A 27662-nucleotide genomic window follows, 5' to 3' on the forward strand; every position below is an offset into this window, starting at 1 on the left:
GTGCTATTGACAAACTACGAATGGCATTTAAACCTCCACATTATCCTGTACTTAGGTGTGTGAAGCTCTCCACTCAACTGCGGAGTCTTCACACATGTAAGGATATGTATTAGTAGTAAATATGGGAGGGACTGGAGGAGGTGGGACAAAGAAAAGGCAGCTAGACATTCACTGTTGTTGTCATGGCTTAGGCATGGAATGAACTGCCTGACAATCTACATATGATCAATAATGAATTACATAACCCCTTCTGTGCTGGTGACGGAACCACTCCGTCACCAGCCATGGACGGGCTGTGCTAATGACGTTGTGGTTCTATCACGACCCGGCCGGCACGCCTGCGCGGCAGCGATTTCGCGCCTGCGCTGAGGGTTCTATTGAGCGGGCGGGGCCGTAACGGTGTCACTTAGAAATATTTTAGGAAGAACATAGGCTATTTGTATTACGGTTACTTAGAGTTACTTTGGTTTACCAACTCCAGCAGGGAGCCAGTCAGGGGGATCAGCAAGGCCATCATAAACAGTTATCTCAAGAGAAGAAGCAGTCTTTAGTTAGTATTAGTGTTTTTTATCTCCTTATGGTAGACTGCTAGGAAAGTGGTACTGATGCAAGGGATACAGAATGATGAAGATGCTCAAGGATGCTGTGGATGTGTTGCAGTCGATGGGGTTGTCCTACAACTACTCCCTGGTCTTTGGCGAGGCAGTCCTAGTCACAGGGGTCGACGTCCCCTTAAGTCCTCTTCAGTCTGGGCCAGATTCCACTTTAGGAATCTGGCATTTTTTTATCCTAACCATTTGGTTCCTGCTGCCGGTGTCCTGGGTCACATGGCTGAATGTAGATGGCAGTTGGCCAATGTGTATTCCTCCCAGACAGTGAGACAAAGAAGACTAGATATTGGTAGGATGGGCTATGCTTGTCAAGATGGAAGGGGTAGAGCTGTTCACGCCCAACTTACATTTCAAAGGGCTACCTCTAGCACACTCACAAAAAGCATGACACTAGTCTATTGTCACGATAGAATGCTTGGAATCTGAGCAGTCGAAGGAAGGACATTTCCAGAACCAGATGTGGGAGGTAGTCTAGAAGTTTCCCTCCTGGCTGGCACCAGTTATAAATATTGGACTCTCAGACCAACTCTTCAGTATATGCTTAAACCTGTGGAAGACTTCATAAGGACTGCTCTGTACTTCAAAAGAATGGGTCCACATACTGAAACCTGGTGCCTACTTATGTGATGGGGGATTATATTGATAAATAGTTTTCTGCCTATGAAGTAGTCCTGAGGATGCACAAGGTCTCAGATGAGGATTAGGGGCAAGCCTTTAGAAACACATGAATACCATAGGGAGGGATACCATTCTTGCATTAAGAGTGGGGATCAGATGGGGTATGCTCCCATGAAGGCCATTTTGGTCACTACGTTTGGGCTTACCACCGAGAAATGCCGCATAAGGTTCAGGGGTAGCCAGAAGTTGCCTAACCAGTCTTGGGTGGTTTTCTTGGATTTCTCCAGCAAGGCACTGAGTGGTGGGTGAGGGGCAGTAAAGTAAGCGATTTCAATAAGCTTTATGATATCATTTTGAGACAGCACATGCTCAGTACTTGTTTATAGAGCTGATCCAACACCTAATTAACAGCAAGCTCACTTCACCAAGGTAACTTGCCCAGTAGGTGGACTTCTGGGTCAGCACCAGTGTATCCAAGAAAGTACCTGGGAGTGACTCCATTAAGGGTGGTTCATTTTCTCAACAAGCAGAGTGAGCGGGAGGTCAAAGGTGACACAGTCAAGCCCCAGAATAAGGTCGGGGGGATGGGTTCCCATTCCTCTTCTGAGAAACAGAGAGGAGGTTCTGGAAGGCGGTGGCCCAAGACGCTCCATTACGAACCTTCTGCTTTGAGTGTATCCAGTAAGAACATGAGCAGGGGGGCTCTGTCTGCCCTAAGAAACCACCAGCTGGTGGGAACTCTACAGAGGTGGCCAACGTGGCTTCAGAGGAAATTAGTCCTCAGGAGCAGGTGGTAGAATATGCCCTAGTCTCCTCTAATTATGAGACAGAGCCAGAGGGTGAGGTTGTGATCCCTGAGGATGGGAGTCATTACTTCCACCAGATCACAGTAAATGAGATCACTCTCACTGCTATGAGAGATACTGGTACCAGTCAGACCATGTTAGTTGAAAGGCTGGTTTCCCCAGATCAGGACACCAGACAGATGTGTAGGGTGACTCAGGCCCATGGACAGGACTTTTTCCGCCCTATGGCTCTGGTGTACCTGGAATGGTTTGGGGAGGTGACCCAGAGGAGGGTCATGGTCAGTCCCCCAATGCCCATTGACATTCCTGGTGAATGATTTTTCATTGGTGCAGAAAATCTGGAAAGAGCAGTTACCAATGGTTCCTCGAAAGCTCAAGTTTTGGGGGATACCACTACCAAACAAAGGGAACAGAGGCCCAGATGGAGAACAGGGTATTGAAAGGCTCACCTCTGACCCCTGCTAAGCCTCAGGGCCTGGAAACCAGTCTCAGACTACCACTCCTGAACTGATGGGAGGGAAAGTGGAAGAAGGGTGCCCAACACCTGAGGCTGTTGCCCCCCACTTTAAGAAACCTCAGAGGCGTAGGGACCTTCAGGAGCAAGTAGAGAGCACCTTGCCAGCCCCAAAGTTAAAGGTGAGGACTACCCAAGACCCACGCTTGTAGCCTCCACCTGGCAAAAGATGGCCTGGAGCTTGGTTCCTGACACTGAAAGCTGTCTGATGTCTCTGTTGGTTGCTGTCCTTGTGAGAAGAGTTTGCTTTGGTATGGGGACATAAGCCTGATCCGAGGGGTTGAATGAGTAACATCAGCATGGTGGTACTATCTGCCTACTGGGATGCATCTGTGAGCAAATTAAGGTTAGAAGCTTCACAAATGGGGGACACAATGGAGGAGAATGGTTCCTCATGGGTCTGTTTGGTGGCTCAGGAGAAGTCACAATTCTGGGTTTAGCTGGCATTTGTGTATTCCTCCCTTACAGTGATACAAAGAGGAACTAGATGTTGGCAGGATGGGCCACCCTGCCAGGATGAGAGGGGAGGAGTTGTTCCTTGACCCACTTACATTTTAAATGGCTGTCTAAAGCACACTCAAAAAAGAACTTGACACCAGTCATCACCCAAAACCATGTGGAGCCTGGGCATGGGAAGGTAGGGCATTTCCAGAACCAGATGTGGGGAGATAGTCTAGAAGTTTTCCCCACAGCAGTGGGTCCTTCGCTAAGGCAGAGGAGCATTGCCCCACCCAAAAAATAAAATGATAATAACATAATGTTATTATAATTTTAATTTTACGGTACTGGCCCTGTTTTTTTAAGGGGCGGAGCTGAGCTGTAATCCAGAAAGGGGAGGAGTGGCACTTAAGTACACATGACGATTTCGCCAGCCACCTCCGCCGGCCAAACCACCATGCGCACTTTGTAAGTTCTCCACCCAGACAGCATTACAGCCTGGGTGGAGAACATGCCCAGGCTTCCACTCCCTCTCTGAGCACCAAACCACGGTGCTCAAACCAATCTTGACGCTGCTATGAGCATCTTCGTGATTGGCTGGGACAGACTTAGTCCCCTGGGTGTTTCCTGTTGCAGCGTCCTATACGGAGGGAGAACGGAGAAGAGACAGTGGGCAGGTATGTGGCGTTTTCTTTATTTTTTTTGTAACCGCGTCCTCCTGCCTGCCCTCACCCGCCCACCACCATGGCCCCATAGCAGCCGTCACTGTTTCCCCACCCCAGAAGTGGGCACCAGGTGAAAATACTGGGCCCTCAGATAAACTCTTCAATATACTCTTGGATCTGTGGAAGACTTCTGGATCATGGCCTTGTACTTCAGAGGGCTGCCCTGCTGCTTGAGGCCTACTGTGTTTCTCAGAGTACATCCCTGCTGCTACCAGATGACAAGACTTTAAGAAAGGATCTTTTTCAGCGGGATTAACATGGTCCGTGTATCTGGCATGTGCTCCACTGTGTTTAACCTGAACATGTGACTTTCCCCAGGTCTAGTACGACTAGATGACTGGGAGTGGCACTTTGTGCTTTTAGACACTATATCCACCTAAGGCTTTGAAATTCAACATCTCTGGGTCTCCTGATTGGATGTTTATAATTTTTGTCTCATTTTATTTATTAAAGATTACAATATATCTCTAAATTGGTGTGGAATTTGTCTTGTGTTGTGCTTTTGCTTTATTACTGTTTGTGTGCTGCATACATATATCTATATATATAACTGTATCTCTAAGTAAAGTCTAACTGCTTTTGTACCAGTTTCCTGAGGGTTAAGCATAGGGTAATGAAGAGAGTTTTAAGGTTCACCCTGACAAGGACTGTGGCTGTTGATTGAGAAGGGTTAGCGCCCCCCTCAACCATTAAACCAATTTCTTGCACATAGTTATCACAGTTACGATAAAGATGGATTGTCTAGCTAATGTTGGATATTTTACCTACAACTAAGAATTGTATCAATAAAGCATACATCTTTATACTACACCTCGACTACATGGATTTATCACATATGGCGACGATCTGGAAAGAATCAACGCGTACCTCCTCATGGATTTCAAATTTCAAAATCCGAAGAAATTTCAAGGTCACTGCAGAAAACTCTTGAAACTTTAAACCACAAATTTTAAAGAAGCTTGGCACCCTTCAGCCCCACCAGTGACCTTCCATTGGTCGCCGACAATTGTAATGTGCCAGTTTCTAACAGCTGTTCCTGCCTGTTGAGTTACTGTCTCTACATGCTGACCTTCTATCACCTGCTATCACCTGTCGCACATAGCTGAAATGGGGAAATTCCTGCCTGCGTCTCCAGCTGCTTCTCTGTTCTGCGAGCTGCCTGTCTTGATGCCTGCTTCTTCTACTGACATTGGAGAACTGTTTTCTGCCTGAAACATTGCCATGAGTGACAAATGGCCCTGTGTGTCTAGAGGGTCCTCTGTACACACCTTTCTTTCACCCAACTGTACTTGGGACTCTAGTATTTTCTGGGTGGAAATAGCGCAATGAAATCAAAAGCGCAAGCCCCTAACGTGCAAGAATCATTTGGCAAATAAGAGAGTGACGGGTGAAGTTAATTTGCCGGCAGAAGACGTCAGTTCCTGATCAACGTTAAACTTAATGTACCAGTGATGGTTCAGTATTTCAAAAGGGATAGCTGGGCACAATGGGCTCGATATATAATAGCTCAAGCAGAGCTTTGCAAATTATGAAGCAGAAAGGGTCAGCATACCACATCTGATGCATTGTACAGATAACGCATGGACATCTGTGAGTAGACTGTAGGATTAATCTGAATAATTCTGTATTTATGCTGTGAGTACTTTTGCAATTTCTACATTGGCGCTTTGCCTCAGTGTATTTTTTAAAGTTTTAATGCGCCATCGCCATTTTTAACCTTAAAGACAGTTGAACCATCACTATCAAATTTCAAATATTTCCTCATGTGCGCACAGATCTCGCGTGTGCTTTTATCGTCATCATGCTGCCTTCATGTCCTTGTGATGTCTCTCATCCAGCATTACTTCCTCTGGACGCCTGCATGCTTTAACCTGCCTGGAGCCATCCTGCACGTCCTCACATTACGTGCCGCCATCTTGTGTTTGAGGCACCATCTCTTCACAGGAGTCACTCTCTTCCTTCTTTGCCAACCACGTTAATATCACTTCTGCGATTTTCATTTCAAAGAGTAAGTGACTGATTTTGTTTAACCAGTTCAACGCTCGGGTGTCAATGGGTCATATGTCAAGGGATTATTAAGTCATCTGTGTGGCAAAGTCAAGAAAGTGTTATATTTAAAAATCTCCTACAAAGGGGTTTTTCAATCAATATCGTGAGTCACATTTGTTCTTTCTACTGTGCTTAGAGCACCACCTATGGGGTATGTCATTTATTAACAAAGTTATATATTACTAACATGCATTTATTCTCATAGGGAAATAATTTGTTTACAAGTTTCTTACTTTCGTCTTGATGATGCACATCTTGTTTATGCTAATGGTTATTTTAAAATTTAACTGTTTGCACCTTCACATGAATATTTGTAGGTGGATTATTTTTTTCATTTTTTTATTCACTGTTTCTTTCAAGAGTTATTGGTGCGAGTTTTATTGTATTGACTCCACCGGTGCATTTTTATTGTTTGTAGATTAGTTAAAGGTTTATTTTGTAATAGTATCCTGGCTGTGTGACCTTCCACCGGTACGTGGATTTCTTTTGTTTTTACATGATTCCTTACAGCGCTTTGTTCGCAAGTTTTAGTAAGGGGACTGTCATTGATTTTAATATACACTATGATAGCCTACTGGCTATATAATATTTCACTTGTACGTGGATATATCACTTTGAAGTATAGCTTTTGATAGCCTACTGGCTATGTGATATTCACTTGTGCGTGGAAATATCATTTGCAGTGTTTCTACTTGTTATTTTACTTTGCGGGGCTGGATTTACAAATCTACTGTGTTTAGAATCTACTGTTATGATTTTCTGACGGTGTGTGTTCTTCACTTTTCACATGGTATCTGTGCTTGATTTTACAATTATTTACTGTCATGTTGGATTTATTTTCAAAATCCAACAGGTTGTAGTTTTTACCCCTCTTTACTTCTCTCTAGTTTTCCTCCTCCAGGGATTATGTGTTGGATCGCAACCAACCTTTTCCTTGTGTGTGTGAATATGAGAGTCCTTCTTAGTGTCTCTCGTATGGGAGTATTTTTTTTTCTTGTCTCTCTCATTGTTGCGCTAATTCTTTTCCTTGGTTGACGTTCACTGTTTATCATCTTCATGCTAGTCTGGCCAACTGGTGTCCCTTGCTGGTAACCCTGATGTCAAGTTCTTGTTTTTGTTCTTGGTTTGTTTTAGTCTTGCTGCACGTATGGTACGTACAGTTTCTTCCTTATTTTTGTGAATTCTTTGATCTATTTATTCTGTTTCTTCTTCAGACCGTTGTTGCAAGATTTATCTTTTATTGTAATTATTGTTTAGCGTCTTGCATTTACTATTACTTTTCTTCAATTTCTCCATAAAAAGGGGAAGAAGCGTATTATGTCATTATTGTTAATTAATGCAATGTCTTTTCTCATATGGATTATTGTATGTCTTTTCTCTAAATGCTTTGCAGCATTTTTACACCTATGTTTATTTATGCATTTACTATGTTTTCTTCTTACATAACTCTATTGTTGCTGTTCATTAAAGGGGAAGGTGTGTGGTATACTGATCTTTAATGTAATGCACCCTTCCTGCTTCTTTGCCTTGCTGCTCAGCCAGTGTGGATGTACTGTGGAATGTTGTTGTTGTAAACTCATTGTATCATTGTTATCTGTTTGCTTCTGCTTTCTGTTTTCTCTATGATATCTGTTCCCTCTCTATGGTCTGCTATTGTTCTAGAACTGTTATGCCTGTTTGCTGATCCAGAGGTTCTCTTGTGTCAGTTGGAAAACTGGTCAGCAGGCGTTGAGTCTGTGTTTTTCTGTACTCTGCATTAAAGGTGTTAATGCTTAACTACAAGGTCTGAAGACTATACTTACCACATTTTGGCGACTTGTGGCCTGCTGCTCAGTGAGTCTTCGTATTTTCCTACTCTGGATTTCGAAGAAAGCCATTCCTGCAGTAGAGAAACGTCGCAGCAAAACAAGACTTGATCAAAATTTACGAACCCGACGTTGTCTCCTTGGGTCTTCGTCAAGTCCTTCATTCGGGAAGAATTTCGACCGAAATCAGACTATTTTGTCGTATTCAGCCACTGTTTAATCAGTGAGTAGAATGCTTTTCCTACGTTCTATCTCTGTGTCTTCACTGCTTTGTTTGCATGGCAACCGGATCGACTGGAAGTGACGCTTCACGCATGCACGTAGCGTGCGTTTCAAGCCTCTTTCTGATGTGGCGGCCATTTTGAGCTGTCAAGAACTCAGGAAGTGTGTTACAAGCCCGCTCTCCAGGCCTCGTTTTGGTTTTAAAAGACAGTTTGAGTTATCGGAGCAACGTTTAACTCTTGTTTTGGCTGAAAGTGACAGTTTTGGGTTATCGAAACAACATACAAAGAATTCAGAGGTATTGCGCTTAATTTAATTTGTGCGCGTTCTCTTTTATTGACTATTTTTGAGCAGTGTGGAAGTTTTGTATAACTTTATCACAACACGATCAAGTACAAGCTTTAGTTAAAGCCATTCAGTCGTGCAGCTAGTTGTTTTGTTTTCCTTTCAACTGTAATATTTTTCTAATTTAGTGTTGTGTTTCTTTGCACAATCTACACAAATTTGTTTGCTGGCAAGTGGCATTGAATAATCTTTGACACCTACGTCATTCACGTCCAAACGACTGTATCATATCTCAACAAGTTGTTGTAAACTTGCCTCCTCCATTCCTAAATGAGCCTGGTAATCCTGCTGTTCAGTAGGAGGATTGGTTTATTATGTTCGACAATAATCTGGAAGTATTAGATGGCCAAGAGTTTTCATCTAAAAGGAAAAAGGCAATCTTATTAAGCTCTCTAGGTAAAGAAGGGCAAAGAGTGTTTAGATTTTTGCCTATTGCCTTACAGGGTAATGGACAGGCTATTCCTGACGAGTACAAGGAGGCAATTTCAAGGTTAGAAGTAAAATTTGCAAAGGGGGAAAATCTTGTGATGCACCGTTACAAATTTGATACCCAAAAACAAAGGTTGGATGAACCCATCGATGATTTTGTCACGCGTTTGAGAGAACTTTCTATTAAATGTAAGTTTGAAGCCATTTGTGAGGAACTCATACGTGATCAGTTAATCGTGCAGTGCCACAACCGAAAGATCCAAGAAAGATTGTGGGCTGCAAAGAATCCCACACTCAAAGTAGCTATAGAACTTGCTCAGGTCATTGAAGAGTCTGAGAAATGCATAAAGGTTATTGAGAGTTCTAGGAAGTTGGGTGTGGAACGTGAAGTTTCAGAGGTCTCAGAAAAAATACATGGACATGATTCAGATTCCAGAGAGGAGTCTATTGCGGTTGTGAAGAGTAAAGTTAAACAAAACTTGAAGAAGCCACAATCCGTCAATAAATTTTGCACAAGGTGCGGGAGTAACTCTCACAGCTCTGAGGCCAGGTTTTGTTTTGCAGCTAATAAAGAGTGTTTGAAATGCGGACGCATTGGACATTTCTCGAAAATGTGCAAAGCTAAAGTGAAACAAAAAGTTGCTGTTGTAGAAGACTACAGGGGCGATAGCTCCTTCAGAAGCAGAATGTTAGTCATCGATGATACAGATGTTACTTGCATTGATGACCGCAGACAGAACAGACCAAAGGCTGATTTCAAAATAGATGGTCGTGATGTTTCTCTCATGGTGGACACTGGTTCACGTTACACGATCATTCCCAACTCGATTTTCAAGATGTCTTGGAGTGATAAATGCCCACTAAAAAGTGACATTTCCACTAAAGGTTTCCAAGGAGAGCCTATTGACATTGTGGGATATTTCAAATCTAATATTTGGTTTAAAAATAGGTCTACAATTGGCAAAGTCTATGTGTCTGTGGATGGTCCTCCTATCCTTGGTTGGGTACACCAATATGACTTGTCAATCATTATTAATCCTAGAGCACCGGAACAAGTCATGGTCTTAGAGGATGATTCTGTGGATTCAATTTTGAAAGACTCTAGTGGTGTATTTAAGATTAAACAAGGGGAACTGAAGGGGTATTCTCATCTTATAAGGTTGAAAGATGCATCAATTCCCATTCAACATAAATTGAGGAGGATCCCTCTAGCTATCGGGGGAGGTTAAGGGTTTGTTGGAGGATATGTTACAAAATGGTGTCATTGAACCGGTGGAGGGCTCCCAGTGGGTTTCTCCGGTTGTGATTTCTATAAAATCGGATGGGAAATTGAGGTTCTGTGTCGACCTCAGAGCATTAAACAAGTGTGTTATTGCTGACACTTTTCTACTCCCTAACATTGGTGAGTTGGTATCTACTCTTGATGGCGCAAAGTATTTTTCTAAACTTGACCTCAAGAGTGCATACCATCAGATCAAATTGGATGACACTTGCAAACACCTCACTGCTTTTATTACCATCGAGGGAATTTTTCAGTTTACTAGACTGCCATTCGGTCTCATTTCGGCATCTAGTGTTTTCCAAAGGATGGATGATGAAATTTTCAGGGGGATAGGGAAGGTTGTCTATTTTCAGGATGACATCTTGGTCTTTGGAGGTTCAGTCTGTGAGCACAATCAGATCCTCAGAAAGGTGTTACATAGGATTCATGATGCGGGTCTTACTTTAAGGAAGGAGAAGTGTGTTTTTCTAGTAGAAAAAATAGAGTATTTGGGTCATGAGATTTCCGGTTCTGGCATCAAACCTAAGAAAGATTTGTTGTTGGCTATAAAATCTGCCCCCCATCCTACTGACAAAGACCAGCTTAGGTCTTTTATTGGACTCACAGAGTACTATGCGAAATTGTTAAAAACTTTTCAGAAAAGACCATCCCTATGAGGTCTCTCCTCAAAAAGGGCTGTAAGTTTGTTTGGGGTTCTGAACAAGAATCATTGTTTTGCAATATCAAAAATGATATTTGTAGTGCGGGGATTTTTGTGTCTTTTGACACTAAGCGCATTCCCATATTAATGGTTGGTGCAAGTGCATTTGGATTAGGTGCTGTTCTTCTTCAGACACACAATGATGAGGAACGTCCCATAGCATTTGCTTCTAGGACTCTGTCTGCTTCAGAGGTGAATTATAGTGTGATAGAAAAGGAGGCTCTGGCAGCTGTGTGGGGTGCTCATTATTTTCGCACTTATCTCTGGGGAATCAATTTTGTACTGAAAACGGATCATAAGCCCCTGATTCATATTTTAGCTCCTGGTGGTGCTGTCAGAGGATCGCCCAGGCTGGCAAGGTTGGCGGCAAAATTACAGGATTTTCACTTTGAAATTCAGCATGTACAAGGGTGGAGGAATATTCAGGCTGATTGTTTCTCAAGATTACCATGTACTGATGATCAGGATGTTTTGAAGGAGGATTTGTTGGATGAGAGTGTTGCGTGGGTGCATGATGTGGCCTCTATTGGGCAAGGGACATTTTCAAAGGAGCATTGGCTCGATGCTATGGAAAAGAATATCGCCTTCAAGGAAGTGATACATATGGTCAAATATGGCCCTAAGAGAGAAAGTTGTTTGCAGGTCTCTGTTTGCCCTTTTGTTAAGATTTTAGAAGAACTGTCCACGTATGGTGATGTGATTCTTATGCAAAATGATAAATTTATTCCTCCATCTGAACTTAGAAGTAAGCTTATTTCTATTGCTCACGAGGGACATCTTGGTCAGACTTTGACTCAGCAAAGACTGAAAAACAATTTTTGGTGGCCTGGCATGGATTCACAGGTGACATTGTGGGTTGAACGCTGTGCTACTTGCAAAGATGGCGAGAAGAGGTTAAAAGTTGCTGTAGGTTCTGCCATGGGCAAGATTTCTTCGTCAAATATACAGTGGAATACTATTTGTCTGGATTTTATAGGACCCATGTCCGAGTTGAGTACAAATCTTCGTTTTGCAATAGTTTGTGTGGATGTGTACAGTAAATGGGTTGTTGTGGAATTTGTTAAGGATATCACAACTGAAACCACAATTAAATTTCTGAAATCTCTTTTTCAAGGAAAAGGTTTTCCTAAGGTTATTGTCACTGACAATGGGACACAATTGACTTCGCATGATATGCGTGCATTTTTGGCTCATTGTGGTGTGTCTCACCACAGAACCTCTCTGTATAACCCTCAAGGCAAAGGTCTTTGCGAGAGGGTTAACAGATTGGTTAAAGGTACCATTCAACTTGCTCTTTCTCATAGTGGCAATGTTCTTGAGCTTATCCAAGATATGCTCTTTGCTTACAGGACTACAGTTCATGGTGGTATGAGTAAGTCTCCTTTTGAGATCATGCAGGGAAGGGTCCCTGGGACTAAGCTACTTCCATCTTGGATCAAAAATTTGTTTGAGAGCACACATGCTGATAAGACACACGTAGAGAAAATGAATCTCATTGGGGTGTGTGGGAGAAATCACATTTCAAGGGGGGACTTAGTGAAAGTCAGACCGGGTGGTGTTTTGAAAGGCTTGACAAAGTTTAAGGGTCCTTTCTTGGTTAAAGAAGTGTTTCCACATTATGTTGTACTTGCCAATGGGGAAAAGTGGAACTTGAGGAGGGTTGCTTTATTTCAGAAAAGTGAATCTTTTCTGAACCAGAATGTTTCTTGGCCTGATTTTTGTGAAGAGAGGGGTAGTGGTTATATGCTTACTCCCTCACAGGAAGAGTGTACTTCATTTTCTTCTCCTTCTGACAGGGTTGGTGATGGTGGTGGTGATGTTTCTGATTCTGGCTTTCGAGACACCATGATTGATCCTTCTTCTCAAGTTCCCCTCCCCATCTCTTGTCCTAAAGTTCCAAGGTATCGTAAACCTCCTGCTTATTTAAATGATTATATTTGTAATTAATAGTGTTTTATTTTCTTTTTCTATAGGAAGGGAAGATGTGTTGTAAACTCATTGTATCATTGTTATCTGTTTGCATCTGCTTTCTGTTTTCTCTATGATATCTGTTCCCTCTCTATGGTCTGCTATTGTTCTAGAACTGTCATGCCTGTTTGCTGATCCAGAGGTTCTCTTGTGTCAGTTGGAGAACTGGTCAGCAGGCGTTGAGTCTGTATTTTTCTGTTATTTTTCTGTTCTCTGCATTAAAGGTGTTAATGCTTAACTACAAGGTCTGAAGACTCTACTTACCACAGTTGGTATGTGTGGCGAGGTAATAGAATGCTGGTATGCCTGTGTGTGGAGGGTCAGTTGAGAGGATGGGCTGAGCAGCAAGGAAGCTGCTCCTGATGGGCTCGCTCTGATCTGTTCTGAAGACCAATTCTATATCTGGTTCTGTACTCCATGCTTGATACTTACCTACAACTAAGAACTGTATCAATAAAGCATACATCTTTATACTACACCTCAACTACATGGACCTATTACAATATCACTAAGAATGAGCTCTCCAACTTCTGGATCCAGAACACTGAGTAACCTTGCTTCCGAGCCATGTCTGTGACATCAACAGATATCTGTCCAGTTTCAGTGTCAGGGTTTTCAGGGGCGGTTTCTCCGCTATGTTGGTGGAGCATCGCCCCGCTGCTCCGGAGGAAAACGAAAAATCAAATGATCTAATTGCAGATCATTTTATTTTTCGTCCTACAGCTGTTTTGGGGGCAGGGCCACAACAATGCAGCAGGGCGAGGAGGAGTGTGGGGCCTGCTGTGAGTACACATGACGGTCTGGTCAGCTGTTTGAGGCCGACCAAACTGTCATGCGCACTGACATCTCTCCAACCCAGCTGCATTGCTGAGTGGAGAGATCAGCAGGCACCGGACCCCATTTTCTGATGGAGCGCTAAATCCCTGCTCTCCACCCAATGCCTATCCTGCTCTCATGGTGAGAGCAGGGTCGGCATTGGCCAAAGGGGAAGCAGGGAGCTTCAGCCTATTAGAGTGGAGAAGCCTGGGTAGCAGCACGACAAGCATAAGACCAGCAGGTACATTTATTTTAATTGCTTTTATTTCAGCCCCCTCACGCTGTACCCCACCTGTGCTGCCCTCCTCCCTGCACTGCCATTCCCGTGCTGCCCCCGCCTAACCACATTTCCCTTACATCAGCCACTGCGGAGGGTTTTACTACATCATCATCCTGCATGTCTTGAAAGGAGGCGGAAGCAACAGTGTGCTCAGTCGCCATTCCACTGGTTTTCAGCAAGGGATAGAGAAAGCATCATCCACATATCACTCAGTCAAGGAATGCTTCTGGGACCTTGCAAAGCATCAGGGTTTCTTGGCAGTGCATATCTTGTATTCCTTCCAGTGCATGTTGCCTTACTGTGCTGGTTTTGTGCTTTCATTTACCAATGGTTGCTTACTTTTTCTTCCCCATTTCGCATTTACAGTGAGAGAACCTATTTGGGTTACCAATGCTTGCTTCTTGAAGGTTTATTATATGGTATGGTTGCAGGACCTCACCCAGTAATAAACTCACAAATGCATTTGGGGTCACGTCAGGCTGATTTATAAAACCTTAGCTCAACTCATGGGTCTGTTTGGTGGCTCAGGAGAAGTCACAATTCTGGGTGTAGCTTGGCGCTGAGGGCGGATACATGGGGTGGGAGCTTGCTGAGACACATCGATGCCACCCCACTGACGAGGTTTCAGTTTCAGAGGGTGATAGCACTGGCAATCGCAGCGGCGGGCATGGACCTGGGCGATTTTGGGACCCACTCCTTTAGGATAGGGGCTGCTACTGAGGCTACAGCCAGGGGTCAGAGTGCTGAGGAGGTGAAACAGTTAGGATGATGGTCCTCGAATTGTTTTAAAAGGTATGTGCGATTGCACATGTTGTGAAGTCAAGTTACATGCACTCACGCTTCTTGTCTTCTGTTTGATTTACAGTTTCGCGAGCATGTCATGCGGGGCGGAATTTGCAGTCGACCCAGCACCAGGGGACAAGCGGTCAGAGATCACCTGCTGAGGAGAGAGTGGTGTGGGTCGTGGGCCACTCATACGTGAGGCGGGCCGGGGACGTATTCAATGCAGGTGACGCGACTCACGCAGCTGGGGAATACGGGTACAGAGTGACCTTCCACGGAAGGGGCGGGCTCTGTATTGACCAGTTCGAATCTTTTGTCGAGGGACTCTTAGGGCGGCAGAGGTCACCGCCATCTATAATCATAGTACACCTGGGGGGCAATGACATGGTGACACTCGGTAGACGAGTATTACTCGAGCGAGTTTTGTCTACCGTTAGCTGGCTGGCGAAAAGAATCCCGGGGTGCACGATTGCATGGTCCCACATGATTCCCAGGAAGGTATGGCGGGGGGGCCTCTCGGTGTCAGCACTGAACCATTCAGTGAAGAAGGTCAACAACAAAATTGGTAGGTTGTTTCGCTCGGCGCAGTTGCACAGTATTCCGCATGGGTGTATTCGGGGTGATCACATGTATCTCGATGATAGGGTTCACTTGTCCCGGAAGGGGAATGTCTTACTCATAGGAGACTTCATAGCATGGCTAAGGGGTTTAACGAAGCATGACCTTTAGGAGGAGTTTGTGGGGGGGCCGGATAGCGGGTCAACTATCCGGCCTGTGGCGATAAGGTCATGATCGGTGAGCAGTAATTTCAAGGTCCCTAGAGGGGGGCGCCACCCACTATGGATGGGAGCGCCCGGGTGCAGGCGGCCATTGGCCCCTCCCACGGGGAGGCGGCACCCACTAAGTATGGGTCACCTAGGGGAAGACGGCCATAGGCCCCTTCCAGGGGAGGAGGCGGCTAGATGCCCCTCCTACGAATTTCCCGGGGCCCGGATATCCGCGACGGCGGATGTGATAGACAGTGTGGGGTGGGGGGGAGTCCACGCTGCCTTCTTACAGACACCTCACACGGGTCCTCGGACGACCTTTAAGATGGCGTTGAGTTGAAATGGGGGGCCCCCAACAAGACAAGGGAAATTGGAGTTGGCACAGAGGGTACAGTCCTCTGCGCGGCCGCCACTCACACCGTGAGGGCGAGAGTTTTGGTAGTAGGGATCTGACACCGGTTGCGACCTTGCCGTTGGCCCGTAATGCTAGGATGTACAATTTTAATTTAGAAAGTATGCATTTGCAGGATGTTAGACTCGGCTAGGAAAACCTTTGTATTAGAGATTTGTTAAGGTTAGCCAATGAACATGTCTTCATCGAAATGTAATAAATGAAAATTGTACATGATATGAAACTTGTATTTAATGTTTTAATTTTGTTTCATATTTTAATAAATACGGCCGGGAGGGTAACTCCCTCCCGCCTTCCAAAAGTTCAGAACTGCGTCCGTCTTCCCATCCTTGGGGATTGTGTTGGGAGGGGGTGACAGGCATCCCGGCCATATGTGTATTCCTCCCTTACAGTGATACAAAGAGGAACTAGATGTTGGCAGGATGGGCAATCCTGCCAGGATGATAGGGGAGGAGCTGTTCCTTGACCCACTTAAATTTTAAAAGGCTGTCTAAAGCACACTCAAAAAAGAACTTAACACCAATCATCACCCAAAACCACGTGGAGCCTGGGCACGGGAAAGTAGGGCATTTCCAGAACAAGATGTGGGGAGATAGTCTACAAGTTTTCCCCACAGCAGTGAATCCTCCGCTAAGGCAGTGGAGCATTGCCCCACCAGAAAAATAAAATGATAATAACATAATGTTAATATAATTTTAATTTTACGGTACTGGCCCTGTTTTTTTAAGGGGCGGACTGAGCTGTAAGCAAGCAAGGGGAGGAGTGGTATATGCACTTAAGTGCGCATGACGATTTGGCCAGCCGCCTCGGCCGGCCAAACCATCATGCGCACTTTGTAAGTTCTCCACCGAGACAGCATTACAGCCTGGGTGGAGAACGTGCCCAGGCTTTCACTCCCTCTCTAAGCACCAAACCAGGGTGCTAAGACCAATATAGACACTGCTATGAGCAGCATCGTGATTGGCTGGAAAAGACTTGGTCCCCCGGGTGTTTCCTGTTGCAGCGTCCTACACGGAGGGAGAACGGAGGAGAGACAGTGGGCAGGTATGTGCCGTTTTCTTTCTTTGTTTTAACCTCCTCCTCCTGCCTGCCCTCACCCACCCACCACCATGGCCCCATAGCAGCCGTCACTGTTTCCCCACCCCAGAAGCTGGCACCAGATGAAAATACTGGGCCCTTAGATCAACTCTTCAATACACTCTTGGATCTGTGGAAGACTTCTGGATCATGGCCTTGTGCTTCAGAGGGCTGCCCTGCTGCTTGAGGCCTACTGTGTTTCTCAGAGTACTGTCCTGCTGCTACCAGATGACAAGACTTTAAGAAAGGATCTTTTTCAGCGGGATTAACATGGGCCCTGTATCTGGCATGTGCTCCACCTTCTTTAACCTCAACATGTGACTTTCCCCAGGTCTAGTACGACTAGATGACTGGGAGTGGCACTTTGTGCTTTTAGACACTATATCCACCTAAGGCTTTGAAATTCAACATCTCTGGGTCTCCTGATTGGATGTTTATAATTTTTGTCTCATTTTATTTATTAAAGATTACAATATATCTCTAAATTGGTGTTGAATTTGTCTTATGCTGTGCTTTTGCTTTATTACTGTTTGTGTGCTGCATAAATATATATCACTGTATCTCTAAGATAAGCCTAACTGCTTTTGTACCAGTTTCCTGAGGGTTAAGCATAGATTAATGTAGAGAGTTTTAAGGTTCACCCTGACAAGGACTGTGGCTGGTGATTGAGAACGGTTAAAGCCCCCCTCAACCATTAACCCAATTTCTTACACATAGTTATCACAGTTACGATAAAGATGGATTGTCTAGCAGGACAGCAAGAGTTAATAGTTTATATTAATTTTCTACTTCTGTAGAAAAAACTACCTTAAAGTAGATTTTGTTAAGTGCAATAAGATTTCTGAAGCATCCTATTCCTTTAACAAGTAGGTGTTTTATAAAATTTCACACTGCTAGAAAGTATTCCTTTTTTACGTGGACTCCTCACTTATAACCAGTGTGTCTGGAAAAAATGTGATGCAAAAAAATGATTGTAATTTGTGTATCTTTCAGAGTCTCCACGGTACCCTGCTGTGACATTTTTTGTGTTTGTGCATTTTCATTAAACATTCCTTATACTTCAACAGATTTGCCTTGAGAATCTTTGATTCTAAGTGCCCAAAGATGTCATTGAGACTGTCAGCAACAAATTTGAACATTAATGTTCTGCAACTGAGGTTTAGAGATGAAATAAGTAGAGTATTACCTATAATGTGTCTGGCTATATCTCAGTACCTCAAATCTGGATGAAAATGGTCTTGAGTTGCTTGTGTTCCAGTTCAGAGAGGACCTGGTTTGGCAGTTTGGGATGGACTTGTGCTATTTGAGCAGGCATGTTGAGTTGCAGTGGGATTGATTCGGATGTGTGCCCTTCTCTCACTCTCAGAACGTCTAGTCTGGGTCATACGCTGCATTGCTGCTGGGGGTCCTTCTATTCTTCATCCATCATCCGCATATGGATGACTACATGACATAATCATCTTCCTTCTCATGTAACATGATGGAGATAGGTGTAGTATACTGATCTTTATTGTAATGCACCCTTCCTGCTTCTTTGCCTTGCTGCTCAGCCAGTGTGGATGTACTGTGGAATGTTGTTATGTGTGGTGAGGTAATAGAATGCTGGTATGCCTGTGTGTGGAGTGTCAGTTGAGAGGATGGGCTGAGCAGCAAGGAAGCTGCTCCTGGTGGTGCTCGCTCCTCGATTCTTTATCCTGTACTACCTAATGTTTGATACTTACCTACAACTAAGAATTGTATCAATAAAGCATACATCTTTATACTACACCTCGACTACATGAACTTATCACATATGGCGACGATCTGGAAAGAATCAACGCGTACCTCCTCATGGATTTCAAATTTCTAAATCTGAAGAAATTTCAAGGTAACTGCATGAAACTCCTGAAACTTTAAACCACAAATTTTAAAGAAACTTGGCACCCTTCAGCCCCACCAGTGACCTTCCATCGGTCGCCCTAAACTGTAATGTGCCAGTTTCTAACAGCTGTGCCTGCCTGTTGAGTTACTGTTCCTACATGCTGACCTTCTATCCCCTGCTATCACCTGTCGCAGAGCTGAAATGGGAAAATTCCTGCCTGCGTCTCCAGCTGCTTCTCTGTTCTGCGAGCTGCCTGTTTTGATGCCCGCCTCTTCTACTGAAATTGGAGAACTGTTTTCTGCCTGAAACATTGCCATGAGTGACAAATGGCCCTGTGTGTCTAGAGGGTCCTCTGTACACACCTTTCTTTCACCCAACTGTACTTGGGACTCTACTATTTTCTGGGTAGAAATAGCGCAATGAAATCAAAAGCGCAAGCCCCTAACGTGCAAGAATAATTTGGTAAATAAGAGAGTGACGGGTGAAGTTAATTTGCCGGCAGAAGACGTCAGTTCCTGATCACCGTTAAACTTAATGTGCCAGTGATGGTTCAGTATTTCAAAAGGGATAGCTGGGCACAACGGGCTTGATATATAATAGCTCAAGCAGCGCTTTGCAAATTATGAAGCAGAAAGGGTCAGCCAACCACATCTGATGCATTGTACAGATAACACATGGACATCTGTGTGCAGACTGTAGGATTAATCTGAATAATTCTGTATTTATGGCGTGAGATCTTTTCAAATTTCTACATTGGCGCTTTGCCTCTGTGTATTTTTTAAAGTTTTATTGCGCCATTGCCATTTTTAACCTTAAAGACAGTTGAACCATGACTATCAAATTTTTAATATTTACTCATGTGTGCACAGATCTTGCGTGTGCTCTTACGTCATCATGCTGCCTTCATGTCCTTGTGATGTCGCTCATCCGGTATTACTTCCTCTGAACGCCTGCATGCTTTAACCTGCCTGGAGCCATCCTGCACGTCGTCACATTACGTGCCGCCATCTTGTGTTTGAGGCCCTACCCTTCGCCCCCCACGAATTTCAGATGGCGGTAACCACCTTCCGATACCTGGGGATGCATATTTATAGGGAGGCTGACATGATGATTGACGGCAACCTTGGAAGGGCCATCAGAGCACTGAAATCGCAGATTCAATTCTGGCTGACACCGCCACTCTCAATACCCGGCAGAGCAGCGATATCTAAGATGGTGATGCTCCCCCGTCTCCTCTACCATTTAACCAATTTACCGTACCTGATCCCAGCAGCGGCATTTAAGACCCTTGACACTCTCCTCACCGAACTGGTATGGGGGCACGGCCGCAGACGTATAGGTTTGTCCAAGCTGCAGCTCCCCTCTGACGCCGGTGGTATGGGCCTGCCGGACTTTAGAGCTTACAACTATGCGTGTCAGTTACAATGGCTGGCCTTCTGGGTGGCGGGTCGCAATCTTCAGGAGATCAATATGACGGAAGAGGAACATGACAAGGGGAGACTACACACATTACTTCTGCCCAACTCGGATATACCGAGAGATGCCCCGCCACTCCTTAGACTGGCGATCATTTACTGGAGGAAGGCATTAAAGTGCACGTCCCCTAAGTCTTACTATGCCCCCACGATCCCGCTCTTGGGCATCCCGCTGGGCTCGGGAACTCTCACGGCGACCTCACTAGCGCCATGGCATGACACAGGAGTGTCGCATGTGGGTGACCTGTTTGCGGAGGTGCGTCTGTTGTCCTTTGAAGACTTTAGAGCCACACAAGGGGTATCTAGGGGCTCAATCCTATTGCACGCAGGCCTTCGCCATGATATTACACATAAGTGGTCACCTGAGGGCCAGGAGCCTGTTACAAACCCTCTCATCAAGATGCACTACCTCATGGGCACGGGCGCCCCACTGACAAAATGGCTCACTGCCAGCATCAAAGAGGGGAGGGCGCTCACTCTCTCGCCACTCCGGGAGACATGGGAGGGAGATATTGGTAGGCCCCTGAGAGACAAAGAGTAGGAACGTATACTTCAGTTTCCAAAAAAGGTAGCTAGGAACCCCAAGTTCAAATTCATTCAATTGATGCTGTTACATAGAGCCTACCTGACCCCGCACCGCATACATGCGATGTTCCCTGATGCGAAAAGCAACTGCCCCCGTAGTGACACTGAAGATGCATCACTGATGCACATGCTGTGGCAATGCCCCAAGCTGGGATATTACTGGACCACGGTCCATGAATCGCTTGAGAGAGCGGGTGCTCTGTCCCGATCTCCTACACTAGAAGGCACACTACTGGGGCTGGGACCCTCACAACGCAACAGGACAGTGGCGACACGCTTTTCAGACCTGGCCCTGTTGCTAGCGAAGCGGGCCATCACGATGAGGTGGAAGTCACCCAAACCACCCAACCCTGAACTGTGGAAAGCGGAGGTAGTACGTTGGGGTAAGGCAGAGGGTGAGGCACTGCAGCGAGAGGAATACAGGGGTCTGCGGAAAACGCCGATCTCGCTGGACTGGTTTGTCACGTTGGGAGCATTTGAAGCGGGGGATGAAGGGGAGGACGGGGATACATGTGACTCACCGAATGTGGAATAAATATGTACTGAGCCAGACTTTCATGCACTGTCACTGACTGTGGTGCGCCACGATGGGGTTCGGTGGAACCAAACCACTGGCCTCATGCCTTCCACCTGTGTGTACAGATCGAAGAAGCTACGTGTTACAGCGCCATGGGTGACCCAGTGTAACAATCATTCAGTTATATGCAAGTTGAGAAAGTGTCGGGAGGGTTGTTTGAGGGTGGAGGGAGGGGTTGAATTGTCCGGGTTTTGTTTAATTGTGACAGTTACAGTCACCACAAAATGTAAAATCAAGATGACTATACAATCATATGTTCTAAGCAGGCACATACATGTTTTACTCTGCTTCTTACTGAACTTGGAAATTTATGTAACTGCTTTACCTACTATGCTAATAAACAGATTAAAAAAAAAAAAAATCTTGTGTTTGAGGCACCATCTCTTCACAGGAGTCATTCTGTTCCTTCTTTGCCAACCACGTTAATATCACTTCTGGGATGTTCATTTCAAAGAGTAAGTGACTGATTTTGTTTACTCAGTTCAACGCTCTGGTGTCAAGTTCACTGCTTTGTAAATGACTTTCTTGCTGTATAATTTTTTTTTCGTTAACCATAAGAGTTTACTGCAGCTCTACAGGACTCCAAGTTACATTCTATATTTAGCCAACAAAACGAAGTAGACTAATGTTGATCACTTAAAAAAACAGCAATACTGAAGGAAGTATTTTAGAACTGGGTCATATGTCAAGGGAATATTAAGTCATCTGTGTGGCAAAGTCAAGAAAGTGTTATATTTTGATGCTATCCTGCAGGCGTCGAGGGTGAGCGGCCTGGTGAAATTCGAGAACTCCACAGTTAACTTTTACCCAGACTTTACTCAGCTCGTCCAGAGGCAAAGGATGGGCTTTCAGGGTGTAAAGCGACGTCTCCGAGACTTAGGACTGAAATACGCAATGCTTTTCCCTACCAGGCTTTGTGTGGAGTACGAGGAACGGGCATTTTTCTTTGACTGGCCGGAGAATGTGAGTGACTGGCTGGATTCCCTGCCTGCCCGGAACGACCGAACTGAGCACCCTGGTGGTGCCGAGGGTGGTGAGCCTGAACAGAAGTGACGCTTCGGCCCATGGTCTCCGAATACTAGACATTGTTCAACTGGGTTCTATTCTTTTTGTATGCACATGTTTCACTGATGTTCCCTTTAGGGTGGCGGGGTGACGGGCCTCTTTCCTCCTCCAGGGTCTTTTTGTAGATTGGGAAATGTTAGGGCCACAGGCACACTGCATGTTGGGGTGGCTTTTTAGTCTACTGCAGGGGTGCAGGGAGGGGGGAGTTGTAACGGGAGTTGTTTGGGGGGTGGGAAGGGGTGTTTGTGAGTTTGTTTTTCTTTCTCAAGGCGACGTATTGGTTTTTTCTATGCTTCGAATGTTCTGCTCTCTGTGGGGTGAATTCTGCATCACTTGTTGGGATGGAGGATAGTGGGTTGAGGTTAATATCTTGGAATGTCAATGGATTGGGTGATCGCATAAAACGGGGAGTGGTTCTGCAGTATTTGCGTCGCCTGTCCTCTGATGTGGTTCTTTTGCAGGAGACGCATCTGGTGGGAAATATGTGTCAGGCCATGAATAGGTGGGGTTATTGCCTGGTCGCACACTCCGGGTTCACCACTGGTTCTAGGGGGGTGGTTATTCTGGTTCGGTCCTCTCTCCCCCTGGAGATTGACAATGTAATCCTCGACGACAGAGGGTGTTATGCCGCCCTCACTGGTAGGTGGGAGGGTAAGACTCTTTCTCTGCTTACAGTATATGTTCCCCCGGGTCTCCAGACCTCCACCTTCTCAGATATCGGCCGTGTGATGCTGGAGCTCCCTGATTGCACTCTCCTTATGGGTGGGGATTTTAAGTCTGTGGTTTCTGGTACTGTAGATCGTTACCCCTCCAGGGATCTTCCTAAGTCCCAGTCATGGCTTGGTGGGTTCCTGGACACTTTTGGTCTGGTAGACTGCTGGAGGTTGATGCATCCGACACAGAGTCAGTACACCTTTCACTCTGGGGCCCATGGAAGTCTCTCCAGACTTGATAACATTCTCATGCCTGCTGCCCAGTCTCCTTCTGTTAGAGAGATCAGACACCTGGCCCGGGGCATTTCGGATCATTCCCCACTGTGGCTTTATATGGACACTGGGGTGAACGCTGCGGGGCGGGTTGCCCCCATTAACCCCTGGTATTTGCGTAATCCCAAGATCCGTAACAGTTTGATAAAGTCCCTAGACCACTATTTCCTGGAAAACGAGGGGTCTGTTTCCTCTTCCGTGTCCCTGTGGGAAGCTTTCAAGACTGTTATTCGTGGACAGGCCTTATCCATAATTCCTGAAGCCAAGAAAACTAGGAATCAAGAGGTGGTGCGTCTTGACGCGGAAATAGTGGAACTAGAGAATGACCTAGAATCAGGCATTATCCATGATGAACTCCACGCCCTTGGTGTGAAGCAGCTAGACTATAAGTCCCTTGTCACGGATGCTGCCAAAAAAATGTACAGGGAGTAGCAGGGTAGACTGTATGATGTAGGGGATAAGGCGGGTAAATTGATTGCGTGGCTTGACAAGAAAGAAAGGGCGAATCGTGTGGTCCCCGTGATTCAGACTTTGGATGATGAGTGTGTGACTAACCCCAGTGAGATTGTGGAGTGTTTTGCGGATTATTTTCGTACTGGGTATTCCCCGGTGTCTGATAGAGATGAGGAGGACTCCCATTTCTTGCTGCATGATATTGCACTGCCCTGCCTTTCCGAAGAGGACCGAGAGTGCATGGATGCTCCGTTGTCTGCAGATGAGATTGCGACTGCAATTCGTTCTGTCCGTTCGGGCAAGGCCATGGGCCCGAACTGCTTGCCTATTGAACTGTACAAACTGCACCCCGATAAAGTTGCACCATATCTGCGCGATATGTTCATAGAGTCACGAGACCTTGGCACCCTCCCTTGTGATCAGCGTTTGGCAATGATAGTGGTAATTCCTAAGGACGGCAAGCCTCGGGATCGCTGCGCATCGTATAGGCCCATCTCCCTGTTGAAAGCTGAGCCTAAAGTCCTAGCCAAAGTTCTCGCCAATCGTCTGCCTATGGTGATTTGTGACCTGATCCATCCGGATCAATCCGGTTTTATCCCACATCGGAACACCGCACTCAACTTGCGGCGCTTACATGGTGTTCTGGCGAAGGCGGGGTCGCTTCTAGAGCCGGCCATCTTGGCTTCCTTAGATGCCATAATGGCCTTTGATACAATAGAATGGCCTTATCTCTGGGCCGCCCTCGCGAAATTTGGCTTCGGTTCGGAATTTATTGGGTGGGTGAAGCTTTTATATAGGGAACCACTGGCTCAGGTGGTCGTCAACAGTCGAGTCTCCGGGTCCTTCACTCTTGGGAGGGGTACGAGACAGGGGTGCCCGCTGTCCCCCCTGCTCTTTGCTCTTGCTTTAGAGCCTCTTGCAGCCTCTCTCCGATGGGAGCCGTCGATAAAGGGTATTCAGTGGGCTCCCGATTTTGAGGACCAAATCTCGCTCTATGCCGACGACATTCTCTTATACCTTACCTCCCCCCGTAAATCCTTTAACGTCTTGTTTGACGTTCTCACTTCGTTCGGCAAGAATTCTGGTCTGGTCATAAATTGGTCTAAGTCTTGTGTGTATGTCATTTCGGGTGGCCTCCCTCCCTTGCCAAGTAGATTTCCTATTCAGATTTCCCAGTCCGGTTTCAAATATTTGGGGATTTTCATATTGCTAGATCCAGTTTCTCGCTACGAGCACAATCTTTTCCCCCCGCTCCAGAGGTTGAAGTTTGACGTAGTTCGGTGGCGTAGATTGCCGTTGTCGCCGCTCGGTCGCGCCGCGCTCTTTAAAATGATGTCCCTGCCTTGGTTTTTATACGGACTCCAGAATTCGTTTGACATCATCCCGGCAAGTTACTTTCGGGAGGTGGAAGGCTTGCAGAGGCGGCTCATTTGGGATGGCCGTGCGAGAATTGCTCTTGCTAAACTAACTCTCCCCTGGTATGACGGGGGCATGGCGCTCCCGGATATCAGGCGGTACTATTGGGCCTCCCAACTGTGCGCGGTTAATCACGCAATGTATGCACCCAGCCCAAATCCGGCATTTGAGATGGACAAGCATCAGTTGCCGGGTGGGAACTACAACAGGGCGCTTTACTCTAGGGCAGCAGAGAGGAATTTAACAGGACCCACTAAGATTGCTGTGCGCGTGTGGAGTGATGCAAATGCTGCTCTGGGATGGAAGGATCGATTGACACGAGCGACCCCTTTGTATGCGTCGGAGAGATTGGGATGCCTCTGGACAACGAAAGGTTTTGAGAAATGGGATATGATTGGTATAAGCAGAGTGGGTGACCTTTAGGTGAAGGGTGCGGTTAAGACTTTTGAGGCACTGCAGAATGAGTATGAGTTGAGTGAAAGAGAGTTTTTCAGGTACGCACAGGTCCGCCATGCTTTGACGTCGGTCTTTGCTGCCGATGCCAATGTTCCCGAGTCCTCCCCACTGGAAGACCGAATAATCGATGGTCATCTGCCTGATAGTACGATTTCAATAATATATAAGAAGTTAATCAACAATCGGGGAGATCTCCTCTTGCGTCTCAGGGAGGCCTGGACTGGGGATGGGTTGGAACTAGATGATGAAGACTGGCAGTCAGCACTGTCTTCCCCGAAAGAGGTGGCCATACCCGCCCGTCTCCGTCTCGTCCAACTCAAAATTCTTCATCGGTGTATGTTACCGGTCCTCGTTTGGTCTCCATGGGTTTCTCTTCGGATAGGTTATGCAAGCTTGGATGTGGGTTGAGTGCTACTTTCCTCCATATCATCTAGGAATTCCGGGAGGTGGCTGCGTATTGGACTCGGGTGCATGCGGTAATGGAGTGTGTCACCGGGGTTGCTCTGCTGCCTGAGGCCCGGAGATGTCTGTTGAATGTGTGGGAGCGGAATGATTACAACGTCGCTCAGGCCCGGCGGATGGCCCTCGGGAACATGGTCGCAAAGAGAGATATTGCGCAGTTGTGGGGTTCCCAACGGCCCCCCACGTGTCAGTATAGAAGGAGAACATGGACTGGTGTATGTTCAGAGAGAAGACTGTGCATTTAGCTAGGGGCAAGCCTGGGACGTGGACTAGAATCTGGGGCCAATGGAACGCCTATCGAGGAAACATATGTAACCCCCCGTTTGAGGAGAATCCGGACATTTCCCTATCCCCCTGATCAGACATTCCTGGTGTAGTCTATTCTCTTTCCTGATTTTTGACTTCCCCACTGACTCCCCCCCCCTGACCATCTCTATTGCTCGCTTAGTTGTTCGTCTTGTATTGAAGGTCTCCCCGTAGGAGCACGACTTCGTCCATAATGTTTTATGCCTTGAGATTTCTTTGTTTTTTCTCTTTGTTCTTTTCTATAAAAAACAAAAAACAACTATATCCTGATTTCATCCTGTGTTGCTGAGAATTGTATCCTGTGTTATTGCCGGACCTCTAGGAGATCGGCCGCAGTCCTGTGATATTCAATGATTGCTTTTCTGTGCTCTAGTGGCCGGCCCCTGTGGTTGTAGGCCCATGGTTGTATTGGTATTTCAATTGCACAACAAAGTAAAAAAAAAAAAAAGTGTTATATTTAAAAATCTCCTACAAAGGGGTTTTTCATTCAATATCGTGAGTCACATTTATTTTTTCTACTGTGCTTAGAGCACCATCTACTGGGTATGTTATTTAATAACAAAGTATTACTAACATGCATTTATTCTCATAGGGAAATAATTTTTTTACAAGTTTGCCTTTGGAATGTATTTAATGTAATCCACATTGTCAAGCAGTTTCTTACTTTTTTCTTGATGATGCAAATCTTGTTTATGCTAATGGCTATTTTAAAATTTAGCTGTTTGCACCTTCACATGAATATTTGCAGATGGATTTTAACAAAAATATTTTTATTCACTGTTTCTTTCAAGAGTTATTGGTGCGAGATTTATTTTATTGACTCCACCGGTGCATTTTTACTGTTTGTGGATTAGTTAAAGGTTTATGTTGTAATAGTCTCCTGGCTATGTGACCTTCCACCGGTACATGGATTTGTCACCTCTTTTGTTTTTACATGATTCCTTACAGCGCTTTGTTCGCAAGTTTTAGTAAGGGGACTGTCATTGATTTTAGTATACACTATGATAGCCTACTGGCTAAATAATATTCCACTTGTACGTGGATATATCACTTTTGAAGTATAACTTTTGATAGCCTACTGGCTATGTGATATTCACTTGTGCGTTGAAATATGACTTGCAGTGTTTCTACTTGTTATTTTACTTTACAGGGCTGGATTTACAAATCTATTGTGTTTAGAATCTACTGTTATGATTTTCTGATGGTGTGTGTTCTTCACTTTTCTCATGGTACCTGTGCGTGATTTCACACTTATTTACTGTCATGTTGGATTTATTTTCAAAATCCAACAGGTTGTAGTTTTTACAAACTCACAGTGGACAAGGAGAGTGTAGACCACGGATGTGGGGGACACTCAGTGTTTTGTAAAATAC

Source organism: Lissotriton vulgaris, chromosome 6 (assembly GCF_964263255.1).
Source record: "Lissotriton vulgaris chromosome 6, aLisVul1.2, whole genome shotgun sequence".
NCBI lineage: Eukaryota > Metazoa > Chordata > Amphibia > Caudata > Salamandridae > Lissotriton > Lissotriton vulgaris.